Genomic DNA, 8,159 nt, shown 5'->3' with positions numbered 1-8,159 from the left:
CACAGGGCAGGGAAGACGCTTGACCATATTTGTAACCAAAGGAAAAGCACCGGTGGGAACAGTAAAGGTGAAGATGGGGTTGGAGATGGAAGGGTATTTGTCCTCAGATGACGCGGACTTGAGAGCTGTGGGGAAGGGAACAGGAAGCCACTGGGGAAGACAGCTGCTGACCTCAATTTTCTCAGCAAGGAGGAAAGGCAGGGCTGGAGGAGAGAGGAAGGTTCCTGAGGGAATTAGAGGGAACTGACCAAGGCTAAGGGCGATGGATGGTGCCCAGAAGACCAGAAGACCATCGCTCTGCCCCTGGCATGCAGCGAAAAAGGGAGCTGCAGCACAGGCACAGAGCTGGGCTCTGCAGGACAGATAGCGATTGGAGGAGACAGAGGTACTAATGAGATGCAGGCCACAGTCAGAACTGAAGATGGCAGCAGCACAGAAAAAAGAGGGTGTGGCTTGGGAGTGGGTGGCTGAGGACAAGGCAGAGAGGTCACCAAACTTAAAGAGGTTCCAGAAGCCTGAGGCTGTTGGCTGGCTAAAGGCAATGGACTCCAAACTGGGTGAGGAGAGACAGAGGGAACGGGAGGTCAGCTACTGCCAGAGCCAGGAAGGAAGGGGCCAGAGAGGAAGAAACACCCTGAGAAAAAGGTTCATCACAGATCCCTGAGCTCAGGCTACCTGCAGACGTCCTTCTGCAAAATTTTAAACTATTCAGTTACTTGTATTTTTGAAATCAGAAAAATGTTACCTAAATCTGGCTTCTCTTGGAGAAAAAAAGATATATCATCCCTCACCTCCCCCTCCCACATGACTTTAATGGGCCGGAACTTAGGGGCAGCTCCCTTTAGAAAGGAGAACCCACTGCTCTTATGGTCTTGTGCCTGGGACCCCTTCACTTCTCCCATTAGCTGCCTGGGTATAGCCACCTCCATGCCACACAGACTCATAAGTACCTGCGGAGGTCCCCAGAACACACTCCAACAGCTTCTGCAAAGCGTAGGGACAGGAGAATGAATGGTCTGTCCACAGAGCAATGGAAAGTCTTTCTCCTCAGAAGACAGTCCAGAGAGAAAACAGCTTCCTAACTCCCTGCCTTTTCCCAGGACACTCCCAGGCCATGTCACAGCAGCCACACCACAAATTCTTACCCTACAGCTCCCAGATGTGCTTACCCTCCCAAAGGCAGGCCCACACACTCCCTGGACCACCTGACCCCTCCTGGTCTGCAACCCAAGATAATGGAGTGCAACAAGCCACCTGCTCCTGGCCTGCTTTGCCCACGTTCTTCCCTTTGCCTGCAATGCCCCCATCTGACTGTCACATACAGCTTCCTCCTCCCCCCAGATCCAGCTCAGGGCGGTCCTGAGCTGCTAGCTGAAATGAATGCAGGAAACCCAGGACAGCCTCCATCCCTGGCAGCATGAACACCAGCCGCCCCCCTACCCCCATTAGAGTCCGGTGCCTGGACTGTCCAGCCCAGCAGTGAGGGAGGGAAGGAAGCCCCAGGCATCTTCTCAGAACCTCAAGCCTAAGAGTCCTATTGTTGTCCGAAGGACTAATGGTTCCGTGAGACCCAGGGTCCGAATGGGAAATGAGGACTCAGAAACTGCTGAGGTTTGCAAATGCTGTCCAGCAGGATCCCCTCTGGAAACATGCCACATACAAAGCAAAGCTTAGAGAGAGGACAGCCCAGAGACTGGTTGGTTCCCTCTGCTACAGGGTGGACTCTCCCTCCCTCACACACTCTACCTCCAAGGGCTACCATCACCAAACACTCAGGTAAGAGGGGTCCGGTGGCAACCCGGCCACTCCACCGCCCTGCTTACTGTCTACAAACGACACTGCTGCCGGGAGGGCAAACACCAGGGGGATGAGTCACTTCACAATTTATCCGACCCTGGTCACAAAGTATCCAGTAGGATGAACAGAAGTAAGTGCCAGGAGTTAAGAAGAAATTAGCCAGAAATGGCTTCTTGTGCCTACATATTTACATGGCTTTTTCTCCCAGTTGGGGTAAGGGCTTCAACTCCCTTTCCCAGAGCCCCTTTCTGGCCGGGAGACTGAGCCGCGAGGCCGGCGGTCCACACTCACACACTTCCGGCGAAACGCGCCACCGGCTCCCCTTCTCATCCCGGCCCCTAACAACGCCCAGCCCCAGTCACCCAGGCTGTGCTCGACCGAGCCGGACGCAACCCCGGGGCCGTCCCGCCGCTCACCGAAGGAATCCCGCGCCGTGCGCGCTTCCAGCGCCCGCTCCAGCTCTCGGGTCAACGCCTCCAGCCGCCGCTCCGCCGCGCTCGGGCCGCCCTCTCGGCCCAGGGGCAGCTGGAGCGAAGGCAGAGGGAAGGGGGCCGGCCCGGCAGACTCGGGGGAGCGAGTCGGCGCGGGGCCGGGGCCGGGCAGGAGCAGGTCGGGGTAAGTGCCGGCCGAGCCGCGGGAGCCGAGACTGGACCCGCTGGAGCGGGCGCTGCCCACCGACGGCGGCTCCGGACCGGGACGCGGGTCCGAGCGGCCTGAGCACAAGCTGCCGTGGCGCTGGTCGTAGCCCAGGCTGATGCCGCTGGAACGGGCGCTGCCGCTGCCGCCGCCGCTGTCGGAGCCCGGCAGGCTGGCCCGCGGGCTGCCCGCTGGCTTCGCGCTCATCTCGGGGCCGCCGCGCGCCGCGGGCCGCGCTCCCCACGGCTCAGTCCGTCCGTCCAGGCCTCGGGGCCACTGGCGCCGCCTTCCCTCGGAGGCCCAGCGCCGGCGCCGCCTCGTTTCCGAGCCCGAGCCTCGGCCCCCGCCGACCCCGGTCCGGAGAGTCGCCGCCAGGCTGCAGCTCCCGCAGGGGCAGAGCCGCCTCGTGCTCGGCTACCCGGGAGCGCTGCCTGGCCCGGCCCGCCGGCCCTCGCGCCTCACCTCCGCTTCAGCTTCCCGCCGCCGCTCCGGCCGCGCAGGTGCCTATGACAGGTGTGTGGCACGGAACATCAGGAAGGTAAGGCAGAGGTTATAGGACAGTCCGGGAACCAGCGGGAAGAGCAGGTATATGTGATGTGGGCAGCTCCATGGGCACAGCAGGCCTGGAGGAGCGTGTGCATTGGTGTGAGAAGACTGGAGTGAAAGGGAGCAGTTGGGCATAGACAGCAGGTAAGCCAAATGTTTCAGGACCATAATCCTCCAGGCCAAGGAGGCCCACAGAGACCTGGTGTCCTTGCGAGCCTCTCAGGTCCTCTCTGTGCTCCAAGGTAACTCTCCTTATAGGACAGGAAAGGGTCCACAGACACACACACACCCCAGGCTGAGGAAGGGCAGTCCAGCAGGGCCAGAGAAGAAAAGCAGAAGGGGAAGGCCCCCCTTCTGTCCAGCTATTTCCCTTGGTTCACCAAGACTCCAGACACATCCTGGGCTCTCTGTCTCCAGGAACCAGGAACCTCATGAGTTCCTGCTGCCTCAGACTGCTCCTGCTACCCCAGGAGACAGTGCCACAGACTTCCTCCCAAGATGGCTCAGGAACTACTTCTCCATCTCCATCCCAGATGATATGTCCTCTCCCATCTCTGAGCCCCTCACCCAGACCTGTTCTGAGCAGTCACCCGTCCCCAGAGCATGTGTACTCACTCAGGCCTCTCCCAGGCAGGGGCCCATCACACACACTCAGGGCCTAAACACACCCAATGCCCACACACCACACAGGGCCAAGTCCTCCAGAGCTGTGCTGGGTGGAAAGTCATCTGTGAGCATACTCCCAGACGCATGCTGAGACCCCAGCCAAGGCCCTCCCAGAACCCACTACAGGCCTAACCTACTCCTTTCCCACAGCCCTCGTGCCTAGGGAGCAGCTGCTAACCAGAAGGGCAGAGCTGGAAAACAACCTCAGGAACGGGTTGACAGTGGGAAGAGATGGTGGCGAGCACCACCGCACTCAGCCCAACCACCACGATGGCCCCAACATTTGCTGCTGTGAATTCCCGTGCCCAGCCCCGCCCAGGTCCCATAAATCACTGCCCCAATGGCCATCCATCCTAGCCCTCTCCTGATCAAGGGACTCAGGTTTACCTGCAGTTAAAGAAACTCTTATCTGTGTCTCTTGACCAAAGAAGGCAGGAAGCACTACCAGGAAGGGTCAGCACCATCGGCTCCTCTCCTAGGACCATGAGGGCACTTCAGGCCCAAGACCTACCTCAGAACTCTCTAAGAGCCCACCATCCCAACCCAACATCTCTCTCTCTCTCTCCCTTTCTCTCTCTCACTCTCTCTCTCTCTCTCTCTCACACACACACACACACACACACACACACACACACACACACACACAGTGGATCCAGCACTCAAGGGTCTTGCTTCCAGGCATGACCACTGAACGGAGGGCCTTGCACAAGGGCCCTGTGTATACTGCCTGGACACACACACACTTGGTGCACCGTGCATAGCACTCAAGTAAACCCCGGTTCTTGGTTCTTTACGTCCGACCCTTGGCTCCTTATTGGGCAACTCAGGCTGTACTTGGACTTGCAAATAAATGGGGGCGGGAAGTCTTAAGTCTAGATCCTAAAGGCCAAGGCAGGTCTGATTCAGGCTATGGTACCAACCATGCACCAGGCACTCTGGAGACCCAGACAAACACTGGCCTGGAGTGCACACCAGCTAGTGAGGAGATGGACATCAAGAAAATAAGAACTTCTAGGCCCTGGCCAGTTAGCTCTGCGGTAGAGTGTCAGCCCGGCGTGTGGAAGTTCCGGGTTTGATTCCCAGCCAGGGCACACAGGAGAAGCACCCATCTGCTTCTCCACCCTTCTAGCTCTCCTTTCTTTCTCTCTCTCTCTTCTCATCCCACAGCCAAGGCTCCATTAGAGCAAAGTGGCCCAGGTGCTGAGGATGGCTCCATGGCCTCCACTCAGGGGCTAGAATGGCTCCAGTTGCAACTAGATGGGCAGAGTATCGCCCCTGGTGGGCATGCCGGGTAGACCTTGGTTAGGTACAACTTGTAATGTGACTTTAAGAGTTCTAGAGCATCATGCTATCAACACATACGAATATGACAGAAATGCCTTATGCTGACCTGCTGCTCTGTTTTGTCTAAGTATATCTTTGTCTAATTATCTGGTTCTGATTTCCCATTTTAAAGTTTGAACTATCCGCCTTTTAAGGCAGGGGAGGTAAACAATTTTATACCTACTGCCCACTTTTGTATCACTGTTAGTAGTAAAATTTTCTAACCACCCACTGGTTCCACGGTAATGCTGATTTATAGAGTAAGGAAGTAACTTTACTTTTTAAAATTTAGAAAGCAGAGTTACAGCAAGTGAAAGTATATAATAATAATTACTTACCAAGTACTTTATGTCGAATTTTTGCTAAGTTTGGCAGAATAAATCTTTATGAAACAACTTACTATAGTTAAATCTATCTTTTTATTTATACTTTGGTTGCTCCACTGCTGCCCACCATGAAAGCTGGAATGCCCACTAGTGGGCGGTAGGGACCAGGCTGACTACCACTGTCCTAAGGTATATTATCCAACAAACTAGGGAAGAAGTACATGATCCGAAAAACCCACCAGAGATTTACTCATTTTGTGCTGCTCTTGGAAATATGTGGAGGACTATAAAAGTGGAGGCAGATCCGGAGAAGGAAAATGAAGGCAATGAAGTTATGATTGATCTGACCAGCCAAGGAAGTGCTCTTCCTACATAAGAACTCGCCCAGAAAGTTCTGTGAAAGACACCTATGGGAGACTATCCCTTAAACCTTTAGAAGTGACTGGAAGAATGATGAGGGAACACCTGCTCCTCTGTCTGTAACTCCCACATGACTATGTGGTGACTGAGTGCACACATTTCTCATTTGTGAATGAATATCAAAGCCTAATGAAATTATCCTGTTATTAAACATACGATAATAATAGAAATTTTGTTTTAGTCGTCTATTTTCTTATTCTTTTAACAATTTGAGAAAGTTCCCAGCATGCTATGAGTAAAGGGGTACAATGAGTGTGGCTAAGTCTTTAAATTATTTGTACAAACTTGAGTGTGATTCTCAAAGGATCTCTTACTAAGAAACCTCCTTTGACTTAATTATAGTGGGCACAACATGTGGCCTGGGAGTCTGAGTCCTGCTGGGAATCCCACCTGCAGAACCAGAGACCTCAAACAAGTCAGCTGAGTGCAGGCTTAGTGGCCAGGCTGAGAGGCCATGGGCAGGCTGAGTGGCCAGGCTATTTGGGCAGGCTGAGGGACCATGTGGAGTGGGCAGGCTGTGTGGCCAGGCTGAAGGGCCATGCAGAAGGGCCAGTCTGAGTGGCCAGGCTATGTGGGCAGGCTGAGGGGCCAGCCTGATGGGCCAGGCTGAGTGGGTAGTTTGAGGGGCCTGGCTGAGTGGCCATGTGGAGTGGACAGGCTGAGTGGCCAGGCTGATGGGCCATGTGGAAGGGCCAGGCTAAGAGGCCATGTGGAGTGGGCAGGCTGTGGATCCATGTTGAGTGGAAAGCCCGTGGGACCAGGCTAAGTGGACAGGCTGAAGGGCCAGAATGAGTGGCAAGGCTGAGGGGCCAACTTGATGGGACAGGCAGAGTGGGCAGGCTGGGTGGCCATGTGGAGTGGACAGGCTGAAGGGCCAGGCTGAGTGGCCAGTCTGGGGCCATTCAGAGGGACCATGCTGAGGGTGCAGACCAAGGGGCCATGTGCAGTGGGTAGGCTGAGGGGCCAGGCTGAGCGTACAGGCTGAGTGGCTAGGCTGAATGGCCATGTGGAGTGGCCAGGATGAATGACAATGCAGAGTGGGCATGCTGAGTGGCCATGCTGAGTGGGCCGGCTGAGGGACTAGACTGAGGGGTCAGGCTAAGTGTTTATGCGGAGTGGCCAGTCAGAGCAATCATGCTGACGGGCCAGGCAGAGTGGACATGCTGAGTGGTCATGCGGAGTGGGCAGGCTGAGTGTTTAGGCTGAGTGGCCATGCTAAGTGGGCAGACTGAGTGTTCATGCAGAGTGGGCAGGCTGAGGGGCCAGGCTGAGTGGCCATGCAGAGTGGGCAGGCTGAGTGGGCTGGCCGAGTGGCCATGTGGAATGGCCAGTCAGAGCGGCCATGTAAATGGGCCATGCTGAGTGGCCATGTGGAGTGGACAAACTGAATGACCATGCAGAGTGGCCAGGCCAAGGGGCCCTGCTGAGTGGCCTGGCGGATTTGCCAGGCTGAGTGACCAGGCTGAATGGGCAGGCTGAGTGGCCATGCAGAGTAGCCAGGTTGAATGGCAATGTGGAGTGGGCAGGCTGAGGGGCCATGCTTAGTCTCTATGCTAAGGGGCCACACTGATTGGCCATGTGGAGTGGGCTGGTTGAGGGCCTAGACTGAGGGGCCAGGAAGTGTTTATGTGGGGTGGCCAGAGTAATCATGCTGACAGGCCATGCACAGTGGATAGGCTAAGGTTCAGGCTGTATGAGTTGGCCGAGGGGCCGGGCAGGTTGCCAGGCACAGAATGGCCAGGCTGAGTGACAAGTCTGAGGGGGCCAGGCAGATTGGGCAGGATGAGGTGCCATGCAAAGTGGCCAGGTTGAGTGGCCATGCGGAGTGGCCAGGTTGAGTGGCCATGCTGAGTGGGCAGACTGAGTGTCCATGTGGAATGGGCAGCCTGAGTGGCTATGCTGAAAGGGCAGGCTCAGGGGCCAGGCTGAGTGGCCAAGTGGAGTGGGCAGTCTGGATGATTAGGTTGTGGGGCCATGTGGAATGGTCAGGCTGAGTGGCCAGGTAGATTGGGCAGGCTGAGTGGCCACGTGGAGTGGACAGGCTGAGTGGGCAGGCTGAGTTGTCATGCGGAGTGGGCAGTATGAGTGGCGATGCTGGGTGGGCTGGCTGACAGCATTGTGTGAAGTAGCAGTCCTTGAATTGTTCATGCATGGCCCAAGGAACTTTATGACCAACTGCGTTAAAGGGGAGGGTACAGTGACTAAATAAAGTGAGAGACAGTATGATTTTCTTCTCATCAGTCTCTTATTTCTCCCTCCAGATGCAAACCCAAAGCCTTTCGGAGAATATTTTGAAAACATGAACAATGACTAGCTTTCTTCAACTTTGCTATTTTTGAAATTGTCTCTGGAAAGACTCCGCAAATACTGTAGTATGATGAATCTTTTAGTTCCAATATTTTAGTTGAGTCCAAGTTAATTAAGTGAAACTCTTTAAGGCCCAAC

The sequence above is a fragment of the Saccopteryx leptura genome, unplaced genomic scaffold (assembly GCF_036850995.1).
Source record: "Saccopteryx leptura isolate mSacLep1 unplaced genomic scaffold, mSacLep1_pri_phased_curated manual_scaffold_59, whole genome shotgun sequence".
In the NCBI taxonomy this organism is placed as follows: domain Eukaryota; kingdom Metazoa; phylum Chordata; class Mammalia; order Chiroptera; family Emballonuridae; genus Saccopteryx; species Saccopteryx leptura.
The sequence above is the reverse complement of the archived record's forward strand: the minus strand, read 5'-3'. Positions refer to the sequence as shown.